This window comes from Camelus dromedarius, chromosome 2 (genome assembly GCF_036321535.1).
Source record: "Camelus dromedarius isolate mCamDro1 chromosome 2, mCamDro1.pat, whole genome shotgun sequence".
Taxonomy (NCBI): domain Eukaryota; kingdom Metazoa; phylum Chordata; class Mammalia; order Artiodactyla; family Camelidae; genus Camelus; species Camelus dromedarius.
The window spans coordinates 75,932,210-75,945,897 of record NC_087437.1 but is presented as its reverse complement, the minus strand read 5'-3'; positions in this window follow the sequence as shown (position 1 = coordinate 75,945,897).

Below are 13,688 nucleotides of genomic sequence, written 5' to 3'. Positions count from 1 at the left end.
TTACTATCTATAATTAAGAGTTCCGCTGCTACTATGATATAAAGATCGAGTTGTCTGAGAGACAGGTATTTTATCTTGTGGTGGTTTTTATTTCCTTGTGGCTTAAATTATGAGTGAATGTTTTTCTTATTTCTTACTTTCCCCATAAGTAGTCTTTTCAGCAGCAAAATTACTACTCATTCTTAATAACTACCAAGCAATAAAATGAGCTGTCTATTTGGGAGACAGTGGGTGTGCATTCCAATTATTCCATTCATCATGATTTTAGGGCAGCAAAAGGCAGGGATTTCCAGAGCCTCCGGAGAGGCTCGCTGAAAAGACTACAGAAAGTTAGTGTTAACACTTTGCTTTTTGATGGAAGTGTCGGCTTCATGATAGTTCTGGGATTAAACAGGCACAGGCAAATAAAATAAAAGCAACCCCCTTACAGTTAGGAACTCTGTTAAACAGAGCAGTAGTTTGAGCTTGCTTTTGAAAGTCCATGCCATTTGATCCAATAATGTACATTTCTAGGAGTTTATCCTAAAGAAATAATTAGATCCATGGCCAAGATGTACATTTAAGGACAATATATGCATCACTGTTTCTCAGAGTCCTGTTTTAGCTCAGAGCCTGTGAGCAAGACTGGCCTTGATACAGGTATTTCGAGATGGTCCTGAGAAGCAGGAGGGAGAGGGTAGGCAAGAAGGAAAAACGAATATAATGAGGTGGATGCTTTGGCTCCTGGGGCTCCCCTCCCCTCCACTGCACCCTCACAGATCTCACTCAGAAGGCCTCTGGAGTTTTCCTCTGGAAGACAGGCAGCTGCAGCATTTATTCGAAGCTCTGTCCCCCACTGGCTGCAGGTTGCCTGGGGTCACGGGGACAACTTCTCTCCTCTGCTTCCAGGCTCCTTCAGCACTGGAGGGGCCCATGCTGCCTGGAGCTGGGCTGTCAGCACCAGGTGAGTCTGAGCTCTTGTGACACGTCACCATTGCCATTGTGGCTGCAGCCGGAGGTAGGCCAAAGAACACGACCCTGGGAACCGGCCCCAAATGCAAACACCCCGAATGTGCACTAACTGGAGACTGTTTAAACAAATTGGTATAGATGCATATAACGGAATCTTTTTTTTATGACTCCTGTGCTTATTTATGGACATGAAGCATTTACGAACAAAAAAATGAGTTACAAAGTGGTACGTATACTCTGGATTTATTTTTATTGTTTTTTTAAAGAAACTATAAGTACACTGAAGTTCCCCAGGTGATGGGACACAGAACGGACACAACGTTGTTTCAGGCAAATTGCTCCATTAAGTGTGTGATTTAATTTTAGAGACGTGGACGTTCTTGCATCCAGTGTGCAACACAAAGTAGCCCAGTGTGCAGGCAAGCAGCAGGGAGTGCAAGTCAGCCCACAGCAGCCTCCCCACCTGGTCCCGCTGACCCCACCTGCTGCCCAGTGGGATCTCAGGGGTCAGCCGCTCTTCACCTCGGGTTTGTAGCATTCTCCTTTACTGCATTTTAATTGCAACTGCAAAGTGGTGATAAGGCGGAGGCTAGCAGTCTATTTCAAGGCATAAAAGGAAAAATGCAGCATCCTTAGTACAAAGTTTGTGGCTAGTCACGGGTGGTTCAATAGTTTTAAAAATCTTGTCTTTTTCTTGGAAAAAAAAAGTTTAAAAAGGAATGGTAACACTGCTAGTGCTGATACAAAAGCAGTGGAGGCAAATCTAAAGCATTTCAATGTATGTGAAATGTGATTTACTCAAGACCTTTGAAAACTAGTTGATTGCGTAAGTTGGAAGAGGTCTGTATTCCCTAGGAAAAGTGGTTTTCTCTGCATGGTGGGATTTCAAATTATACTCCTTTGTTGGCTTTTTTCCCCCTAATATTATCTCCAAAAACTGTGTTAGTTGGTAACAAAGCATGATGATGAAGGGAACAGGCAAGAAAGACAGGGCATCTGCTTAGTCAGTAGCAGTTTTTGTGGGAAGTGGCCATTAAGAAACATGGAGAGAAGCAGTTCCAGAACATCTCTAAAGGAATCTGTGCAGAGAACAGGCTGAAGCTAGGTGTCAGAGCACTGTAGATAAGACAGAGACAGTATCTATTCCAACTCTCTACGTGTCAAAAATGAGGGGAGTGGCTTACGGAGATCACGGCCAAAGTTTCCCCTCCCCTCTTCCCCCAATCCTTGACATCACCTCCAGCCACCTTAAAAGGTGACCCTCCTGGTGATGACAGTCTGGGCTGGGACCTCACCTCTTCCCACCAGTGCACAAAGCCAGCGTTCTGACTTCACGGAAGAGAAAAACCAGATGGCCTGGAACGTGGCTAGAAGCAGACTTTCTAGAGAGCCTTTCTCTGCTCCCTCTGACAAACTGGTCCAGCTAGTTATTCCTCAGATGTGAACAACTCTGGTTTGTCTGCATGGAATGATGCTGGTTGTATCTACCTGATCTAACTAATGCGTACCTGTTGGTTTGTGGGCCTTTGGGCAAGAACCACTTTTTTTTGGTTATTTTATTAAGCTAAGAAGTACTTTGTTTCTTTAAAATAAAAACAATTATTTCCTAATTATTTTTAAATGATGCTATTTTTAAAGTGCCATATATTTTTAAAATGTGTGTTGTACCCTGGCTGAATGCAGCTATAATAAATTCTGTAAATTGAAGCTAATAAATATTTAGACTTTTCAATGCATAAAAAGGGGAACGTTGATGGGCTTCGAGAAGAACAGGGATGTTATTTAAATTTCATGCATTTTAATGGAAGAAACGGTTGAGTTATCCTCTCCTTCAAAGCAATGATTTTCAGGCTCAGATTTTTAACACCCCATGGTATCACCCATTATCCCAAGGGAGGCCACACAATTGCCATTGCCTTGTGTTCGACTCATCACATTCATTGATTTAATAGGTCCACCTGGACATTTTTCAAAGGCAGTAATTGAAAATGCAGCCTGGCAGGTTAGCAGGAGAGGAGGCGCTGGAGCAGCCCTGCGAGGCAGGGGTGGAAGGAGGAGGGCACTGGCTGGCTTATCGGCCCCTCCACTGGGGCACAACGTATGCCGGCTCCAAGAACACTGACCCAGGGGCCACCTGAACACCTGAGGGCACAAGACAGGTGCTTCCTTCCTGCTGCTGACTGTCAGAGAAGGGCGTAGAGGCAGGACAGAGGCAGGAAAGTCACGTGACAAAACGCTGCTGCTCGCAGTGACTCTAGTAAGTTCAAAAGCAACCACGTTGCAGAGACCATGTGTTATTTTCTCCTTTCCTTCTTATCTGAAACTTTCAATTTATTTTTTGTCTGGATGGACTGTCTCAAACTCAACTAACCGAGTTCTATTTACACACATCCATTATTGCTGTTGGTAGCGATAGCGGGATATTAACTTCTATAAAATATTTTAAGTCTTGTAAAATGTTAACTGACGTTTCTGTCTCTGAGCCAGTATTTCCCCCCACCGTCTCCATCCCCTCAGGCAGCCGGGCTACGCTGTGCTCATCATCTCAAGGGAGGCTGGGACTGGGCGGGGGCGGGGAGGGCGCACCGGCAGGATAAACCCGAGGCCGAGGGGATGATGACAGCTCCAGGGAAAGAGCAGATCTCGGGAAGGAGAATATCAGAGGGGGTTCGAAGGGAAGAAGACTCCTCTGGGGCCCAGGAGGCATTTCCCCAGAACCAGTAAGGAGACCAGAAAGCATAGACAGATGTTTCCTTCCTGTTAGTAACTAGGAGTCTGAGAGAACCTCAGATCTGGGTGACAGATGAGAGCTGATGGAACTCAAGGACAGGAAGACCCTAGGGAGGGACTTCAGATGAACAGAGGAAGAGGGTCCTTACCTGGCCTCAGAGAAACATTCCTGCGTCGCCCAGGAGGCACAGGCACAGCGCAGAGAGGCACGGGGTATAAGGCACCAGCTGGATAGAACGAACGGTTTTGTATGTCCCTGGCAACCTGTGTGCATCAACAGCTGCGGATGGATGCGTGGAAGCCCCAGCAGGCGGCTGTGGAGATGCGAAACCAGGCACCGGAGAGCCCCACCTTACTCGCACCTTGTACTCTGTGAGGCCCCAGAACTTACACTCAACTCTGTAGCAAAGAAGTACGGGACTGACTGAGATGAAGTTTGCAGGTCTGAAACAGACATTAAGTTTAGTGGTAGGAAATAAACTACATCTTTGTACATCTGAATTATGAACAAGGTTCATGTCACATATAGTGTTATTTATACCCTATTTTGTAGAAGTTAGAATGAATAAACTTACAGTTGTAGAGTTTACCATTTCAAAGCATTTCCATGAACTTGATAAAAATGGGCTCTTCCCCAGAAGTGTGTGAGGTAGGGAGGAAGGGTATTATGCTCACGGCATAGATGAGGAGGCTGGGAAGCTGGGAGAGAGAGACTAAGGAATGTGCCCAACATCACACAGCTGACACCTGTATCGTGTTTCACTAGACCAGTGCTTATCAGCCCCTTCAACCCGTCCTACCATCATCATCTTCTCCCACCACCAACCATTCTTGTATCCCTTCCCTACGATAACCAAAAAAAGTTTCATGACTCCTTCAGCATGATTTTTAAAAATAATCCTTTAAAACAAATAAATTTGTATATTTAAAAGAAAATCAAAGTAATGGGGCAGAGAATTGCCTTGTTTCAAAGTCTGTCCGACCTACCCCCATTATTCTTAAATATTATTGAATAGGTAAGCTGTTTGAGGGCACACCCCACCTCTTATTCATCCTTTACTATGTTTTGCATAGAGTCAAATCAGGGCGTCATCCCACGATTGCTCCACCCATTATAGAGCCGTTAGGGCACCGTCAGCTGAAAATACCCAGAAGGATAGGGCTGGGAAGACTTGGAGACCACGTACTCAGTGGCCCCTGCATGTGCAGTGAGAAATGCAGTGATTGTTTAAAGTCAGTCACACAGCCAGAGTGTGGCACGCTGAACAGCCTGGTCTAGAACAAATAAAGCCTCGTCTCCTTATTCTCTGCACACTGCATTGCTGGCCAGCTTGAGCCAAAATAAATACTCTGATGAATTTAACCATCCCCCAAACTCCATTTATAAAAAATAGCTGTCAAATCAAAAAAATTTTCTTATTACATGATGCTCTCCTTACTTGAGATGCTTAAAATTTTTTCTACAGAGTCACAATATATTTCTCATATTAAAAATGTCAGGTTCCCGTTTGTTAAATGATAATGTCAGTGACCACAAAAAAATGAATTCCTGGTGAAGGATATAAACTCTGCAAAAACTTGGATTCCAATATCTGTAGAGATACGAGTGATAACTAGGAACTTGCTTTGCCTGAGTTGTTTTGAAATAGTTGTTACGACTGTCATCGTTAGCAGCAAGGCTGTGCATGTGCACGCCTGAGAGACTGGGACTGCTGATGTTTGTACTCGTATTTGTCTCTGTCATCAAACTCCAGAGCGGATATTGCCAAAGGTCTCATTCTCAGGCAAGAGATTGCAGCTGACAACAGGAAGCACAAGGCACCAATATTTGTTGAGCAGCTAATGTGTCTAGGGACCATGCTGGGAGAACACGGTACATCCACTTCCTTAGGAGACTGGCTGGCCTGCCGTGGCGTGAACACACTCTGACTCGCTCACATGTCGTTCATCGATGCAACTGTTGAACAAAATAGCCGACAGTTACCCACTGGGCTCCTGCGTCTTGTTCTAGGTGCTGGGAACACAGCCGTGAACAAACCAGATATGCTCCTTACTCTCTCGGAGCTACCATTCCAGAGGGGAAAGAAAAAACCATAAAAAGTAAGCAAATAAATGAACACGCTAACGACTTTCTCTCTACACTGTGCTAAGCACTTAATTACGCCATATCATTTAATTATCAGAACAACCCATGTGGGTACGACTATTCACTTAATGTTACAAATGAGTAAAATGAAGGACAGAGAGGGTAAATCAGTGTACCCAAACTCTCAAAGCCCATGAGAGGCAGAGATGAACTACAGACTCAGGAAATCCTATTCCAGGGCTCACTACACTATAAAACTTTATGAAAACCACCTGTTAAATGTAGGACTGACTTCCCAGCTGGTAGGGGAGACAGAAGATGCAGCTGGAGTGTGGCAGGTGGCATACTTCCACAAGCCAAGTGTCAGCAGGCACCACAGGAAGGACAGCACATCCAGAAGAGGGGTGTCTGGAAAGGTTTTCTGGAGAAGTTGCGGCCTGATCTGGGTCTTGAAGAACAAATGGGAATTCACTGGGAAAGGGCATGGAAGAGCACTGCAAGCCAAGAGGGCAACTTGAACTTTATGCATGGCCGGAGGTGCGTGGGGAGCAGAAGACAGGAGGCCCAAAAGAAATCAAGGGTCTTGGGTGTTATGGCTAGAACCAGCTGGGACTCTTTACCTAAAGGTGATGGGAGCCACTGACTGCTTTTAAGGAAGAGAGTGATGTGATACCATTTGCATTTTAAATGATTCCCTTTGGGCTCCTTGTCCACTGGGAGTGTAGTAAGAGCTGACTCCCTTCTTCTCCTGCTCCCTAAGCCCAGCTCCCTGAGCAACCTGGGCCAGGTCTATAGTATTCACCCCAGACCTCCTATCACCAGTAAAAGATGCTACTTTTGATATAAAGAAACAGATCTTGAATTGGAATGCAAGCTGGCTAGAAGGTATCAAGGTCAGAAAATATTCTAGAGCATGGAACTTTTTTCTTCTCCTGTCTTTACCATACCAGATGCAAACCTTAAAACCAGCAAGCTTAAAGTTTTGCTAGTTTCATGTGATCCTCTTAAGACTCCTGAGCTTAATTTTAGAGCCCTGAGGACTTAGCATAGCTGGGACAGGGAGACTGGTGGGTAGGAATATGGAACAAGATCCAAGATGTTTTTTCTGGCTTCTCTGTAGTTAAGAAAGCAGTTTTCAGGGTGGAGAAATCTTGAGCTTTGAAGCTGGCTAGTACTGGACTAAAATTTCTCCTATGAAGTCACAAATGGCATGGTAGCATACTGACTTTCTTTTTTTTTAATAAACAGGGGGAATAAGACTATATATTCACTCTTTCTCTTTATGCGTAAATGAACTCCGAAAGGGTACACAGGAACAAACAAAAAGTGGTGTGGGGGCTGGGAGAATGAGAGCTGAGTAGGTGGGAGACAGAAAATAGTTCATCTTTATGTATACGTATTTTTAAATCTTTGAATCAAAGCACTAAATTTCCCATTCAAATGATATCTCATCTCTAAAAGGAATATAACCATGACTACTGGTTAGATTGTGGTGAGAACTGAGATAAAGCATGTGAAACAATAGGGCCCTGAAACACCGGGGTGAAAGAGATACCATCCTTGTCCTTGACAGTGTTCGTGTCACCCAGTGTATCTGGGGTTTAATGATGATGGTAAACCTAAGAGGGTACTTCTCTTGGTCATAGCACAGAAGGCACAAGATGATACCAGGAGAAGGCTGTTGATTTGACTGGGAAACGGCCGCTAAATATAACACAAAAAGCAGGACGTTTTCTCTTCCAGAATGATCAGTCAGCAGCCACTCACTTTATTTTGTATGGTCACAAATGGACTTGTGAGCTGGAGAGAATCACATTGTTTCTAAATGGGAAAAAGTAGGATATTTTTATTGAAAAAAAACCCTGCTGCTGAACTGGCCTAGAAGTCTACTCCATGATTTCCTTTTAAGCCCAGACTTCTCGGTTTGGGTAAAAATCTATTTGAGAAATATGTGGTTGAATGGCAAGAGCAAAAGTCAGAAAAAGGGTGTCTCAGTGATATAAGGCAATAGTTGAGAAATTATACAAATTCTTTGTAAAAGAAGGCTGATTAATAGCCACAGTGATTCATGGCTTTAAGCTTGACATAACATTTGCTTCTAGTTTCAGTTTAGCAAATATTTATGGAGAATCCTTACGTACCTCACACTGTTTTAGATGCTGAATGGACTTCTAAAGAATTACTACATATAATCCAGTCCCTGTCCTCGACAGTTTTTTTTTTTCTTTTAGCCAAATATACCAAGCAGCACATAAAGGAGTTTTTACTAATATATGATAAAACACCAGGGCAGGAAGAGAGCCATATTGGATGGTTGTCATGGGGAAGAGGAAACTCAGAACGATTAGGCAGCCAGGATGTGAGAAGACACCAAAGTGAATTCTTTTCAGTCAAAACAGTAATTGCTATTTCTTCATGGCTAGGTGGACTCAAATGTTAATTGTGCTTTGCACCGGAAAATTTAAACAGTGAATATAAAACCGTGCAAACGTGAGGACAACTAAATCTTCCTGCTTAACCGTTTGTTCCTTAAGTCAGCTTTTTATAATGAATTGTTATGAGAAATCTGGGGGCAGGAGCTGGCTTCTGCAAATAAACTTTGGCAGGAAAAATAAAGCCTCTGAGGTGTGAAAATTAAATCTCCTTCAACTTGTAGCCCCAGAATCGCGGTGGACCCGGATGCCACAGGCGCATCCCCCGGGTGTTGGCAGAAGCTTATCAACAGCACCTTTGGAAGAGCTTGAGAAATTAGTTCAAAAGTGTTTGAAGGAGTGAATAGTTTGAATATTCACCATTATATAGATTATATATTTGGCAGTTGTAACTGTTTCTGAGAGTACTGTTTTTAATTAAAAAAATATATACACACACACATACATGCACATATATGTATATTCAAATTATAATTTTAAAATGCGTGTCAATAATTTAAAAACAAGAATTCACTGATCAAGCTGTCACTCGACTCTCAGAAGCCACAAATCACAGGCCGGTGGAACCCATGTCCACTGCCCCCTCCCCCTTGTTGGGTCTCCGCAGGCGGGAGACCGAGGGAAATGAGAAATGCGAAGCGGAGAGGGCAGTGCCGGGCGGCGGACTGCCGTGGGGTTTTTTGTAAAGAACAACCCCTCCCTCTACACCACAAGGGCTTATCTTTAAGCCTAGAAGCCAACAGCGATTTCTTCAAATTAGGCCACTGGTCACCATCGTGGCTTCAATAAAATTAATGAAATGACTAATTAGATGCAGAAAGTCATGCTATGGTTACACACTAAGGAGTGAAAACCCTGACCGTGTCTGCTTAGGAGGCTTATGGCCTAAAGGAAATACAAACAGACCTCAATTTCCTTTTTTCTCACTTGAGTGAATATATCTTACACTGTTCTGTCAAATCAGGAAGGCTCTGCCAGGGAGAATAAGCTCCTTTAATATGTATGCGGAAAGAAACCTGAAGAGTTAGCGCGGCGAACACAACAGAGTCACCTTTTCCAAAGGCTTGGAGGAACCCTACCAGGAAACAGCCTTGGAATAGAGGTTGCCCTGTCCTCTCATCCCTGGTCTTGGACCCAAAGTGTATGCCACTTACCTAAAACATGGAGGACAGTCATCTTCGAGAGACAGAAAATTAATGGTTGTAAGCCCTATAGAAAGATGTTTTATTTTATTTAGCCAAATGACTATTATTTTCATCGGGCAATCATGGTACTTCACATCTGTGGACTTAATACTGCAATACTCGTGCACCTGAAGGGAGAGGCTCCAGCTACATGAAGAGCCATATCTAATAAACTGTAATGCATTTCTCAGAGGGCAACCCTCTAATTTCAATCAGAATTGAGCCACTTGGTGCTTTTATGTGAATTACCAAGAGTGAAGTTGTACAGATTATGAATGAAAGAATTCATACATTTCTGAGAATAAACACTGACGGTATCTACAAGGATGGTTTCCCCTACATTGCTTTTGAGTGAAAATTGGGAGGTATTTGTTTTAAGAGCTTTGTTCACTTGTTTTCTGTGGGTTCCTGCCTTTCTGTCCCTGCTGTCTGGGAAAAGCTCCTGTGGTTTCCTCTACTCTCACACTCACAGTTATTCTGCCACCAGATGTGTGGGGTTTTCCCCACAATGACCAATACTCTGACACCAGCAGGATGTCCTACAATTCAATTCAGTTCTGACGTTGTCCACCTGCAGGTGGCGTGGATCTCGCAGGTTCGCAGGTTAAGGGCTCAGACTCACAGGAGTGCCCCCACTTCAGACAATTCAAGTCCCAGGTTGTCACCTGTACTTATGACCAACCAACCACCTGTAAATTAGAGTTCCCCAGACCCTCTTATTGGACTTGATAATTTGCTAGAAGTGCTCACGCAAGTCCAGGAAACACTTATTACATTTACTGGTTTATTATAAAGGATATAAGAAAGGATAGAGATGGGCAGTCAGATAAAGAGATACATAAGTCCAGGTATGGAAGGGTCCCAAGGGCAGAAGTTTCTGTCCCGGTGGATTTAGGGGACACCTCAGTCCTAGCATGTGGACATGCTCAGCAACACATCCTATACTTCAGGTACTTTAGGGATTTTTATGGACGCTGCACCAAGTAGGCATGATCAATCATTAACTCGATCTCCAGCCCCTCTCTTCTTTCTTTAGGATGGAGGATGGGACTGAAAGTTCCATGCTTCCAATCATGGCTTGATTTTTGTGAAGACCGGCCCCCATCCAGGAGCCACCCAGAGTCACCTCATTTGAACAAAAGACACTCCTATCATCCAGGAAATTCCAAGGGATTTAGGAGCTCTGTGTCAGAAACTGGGGTCAAAGACCAAATATGAGCAGGAACCAGGAGCAGAGACCAATATATATTTCTTATTATTTCATAGCTACCATGTCAGTTTCCTGAAGTTGAAGGCCAACAGCACATGGCCCATTTAGGGGTCTGTGCTAAATGTTTGTGCATGAAAGAAAGGATATATTAGGGCAAGGCACATCCTCACACATCTTCCTGTCAGGCTGCTTTAAGATTAGACAAGGCCAGGTGACCATCTGGGTGTCACCTGGGAAAACCTGCCGGAAAGCAAAAGCACTCTCAGATCATTGGATCTTCAGATTCAACCCCCAGAACATGTGTTGTTTTCTAGGCTTCTTTGAGCCTGTCCCCTCCCACCTGGGGCATGACTTGGAATAGCTTACTTTGGTCCTTGGATTTCAGCTTTGGCTTTGATCCTTGATCCACCTTCCCCCAGCTCTGTGCATCTTTTGCTTTTACCAAAGTCCTTTGATGGAAGAGGTCTGCTCCTATTGTCTGCTACTGTGTCTCAGCTACACACTTTGCTCCTCCTCAATTTTTTACTCTGAAAGCCTCACTTTTGTAACTCTGATTACCTTCAGTTTTGTAACTCTGGAGGAAAAAGGTGATCTCTCTGGAATGGAGACCCTCTTGTAGCCTTGTTAGTACCTCCTGGACACCTGCCACAGGTGCGGGACAAGTTGGGGCTGTTGCCATTGGGCTCCTGGCAGCAGTATTTTCCATGAAACTGGGTACTCCAGTTGATGTTACCTTTTTGGGTTCCAAAATAGAAAGAAATCAGAGAACAGGATAAAACGTACTTCAGGAAGAGAACTTTGAAAAATGCTTGAAAACACCAGAGTTCTGTATTGAAGTACATGATACAAATTGCTTGATTATTGTAAAGAGTGAATGTGACAAAAAATACTATGTGACACAAACATCTGGCTGTTCACATTATGGAATTAATGAGATTCAAAGTTTCCTTTGATAAAAAAGAATAACTCCCTCAGTGGCTTGTCATTGCATCTGAATATTCACATTTTTCTGTCCAGATGGCCTCTGTTCAAATGCAGCATTTTTTTTTTCTGGGAGATACACATACAAATTAATTACCATCAGTGTATCAGATGCAGTGATACTGTGGACTAGCTGAACAGGCTTTGGGAAATCAAACATGGGTAAAAATGTTTTAAACACAAAGTGAGTTGAGAATGTTTTGGAGCTGTGTTGTCCAATGCAATGGACACTAGCCATGTGTGGTTTTTTTAAACCTAAATGCAAACTTAAATTACTTAAAATAAAATAAATAATTCAGTCCCTTAGTCACCTCAGCTACCTTTAAGAGTTGAGTAGCCACGTGTAGCTAGTGGCTACCATATTGGATGGTGCTGATACAGAACATTTCTATTATTACCGAAACTTATTGGATAGCTCTGGTCTAGAGTAAAGGGAACTTGATGGAGAAAGCATGTCTAAGTGGACTGTTTTTATGCTGTGCTTGGAATCCAAATAACCAGAAAAAAGTACTAAAAAAGAGGTGGGAGAGGTCATAGAAAAATAAGATCACACAAAATGGGGATGGCCGGGAGACCAAAGGGAAGCATTGTCTACTTCACAATTTTGCCTAGAGTCTTCAGAGTGTGTATTCTACTAGGGAAAGGCAGAATTGTCCAGCAAATCATCCCTGGGTTCAAATCCTGGCTCTGACAGTAGTAGCTGGGTAGCTGTGCATGTCATTTATCTCTTAATCTTTCATCATGTGTAAGATAGAGTTTATAATTCCTACCCTATGCCATTGTCAGGAAGAGAAAGATAATATACATGATCTGGTACATGGCAGGTACTCAAAGCTATTATATCTTAAAGCCCATTAGCCTGCCTTGGACCACTGACTGTGACTCACACATCTTTGTATCTGTCTCAGTGCCCAGCACGTAGTGGGTATTCCATAAACACTTGCTGGATTTAACTGAACTAGAGCATTCCCTATCTCTGTTTTTTACATTCTTGCTTTCACTATGAGTAAAGAGCCTGTGAAAGAAAGATGCTGCACGAAATCTGATGTTACTGGTATTGCAAGAGTAATTGACATGAAATAGAATCAGAAGACGACAATACTTTGGAAGCTAATCCTCTTAACTTAATGGAATTGAATTATTATAATTCATGAAATAGCACTTAAATGGTACTGCTTGGACAGTTACTGCTTGTTATTTATATTTGTTGAATTTTGAAATTTGCCTCCTGCACAGAATTGCTTAAGGGCACAAGTACAAAGAATTAATACATTAATTATCATAAATGAATCATTAAACAGCAGCAGTAGTTAACAACATAAGCTAATATATTAAGAAAAAGAATTTTTTTCAACAGTAGGCTTAGTGCTCCTCTGCTGGAAAAAGTTGATTAAAAGAGGAGCTGATTGGTAGAATAGCAGATGTGAAAATGGAATCTTGTGAGTTCATTTAATCCATTTCACTGCCTTCAAACCAATATGGGCAAATGACCCCTTATGGTAAAGCTCTTTATAAGGCTTTTGTAATCTTTTTTAGATCACTCATTGTAGTGATTTTTTTCTTTACAGACATCTAAGAAGACTGTTAATCTATTCCTAGGCACTAATGAGCAGCATCTGGGTTTTCACTTCTGAATCCGTAAAATTAAACCTTTTAAACTTTCAGATGTGAAGTTTTAAAATCTGGCTCCAAGGAGTCCAGACCCACTCAGGGTCTGGGAGGACAGAAAGAAGGACAGAATATGAGAATGTGAGAGTAGGCATGGGTCTGGACATCATCTTTCCAGTCCTAACCCTGCCCTCCCAACCCTGATTGAACTAGTACAGCCCAAATTTTATGTACTTAGTTTGCTTTATTTGGGTTTGAAAAAAAGCCCCAACAATTTAAAAATAACAATTTTGAAAATCATCAAGTTAGGTAATTATGAATTTTCTGTTCACTTAAGTCCTGCAGTTATCCACCCTTTATGCCAAATTCCACCTCCACATACTCTGATTCAGTGAATTTGCCAGGTACACTGACATTTTAAAAAATTTTGCCAGAGGATGTTAACTTGCAGCCAGGGCCGAGAACTAATTTTTAGTCCAACTGCATTGATCTCTTTTTAAGTAGAA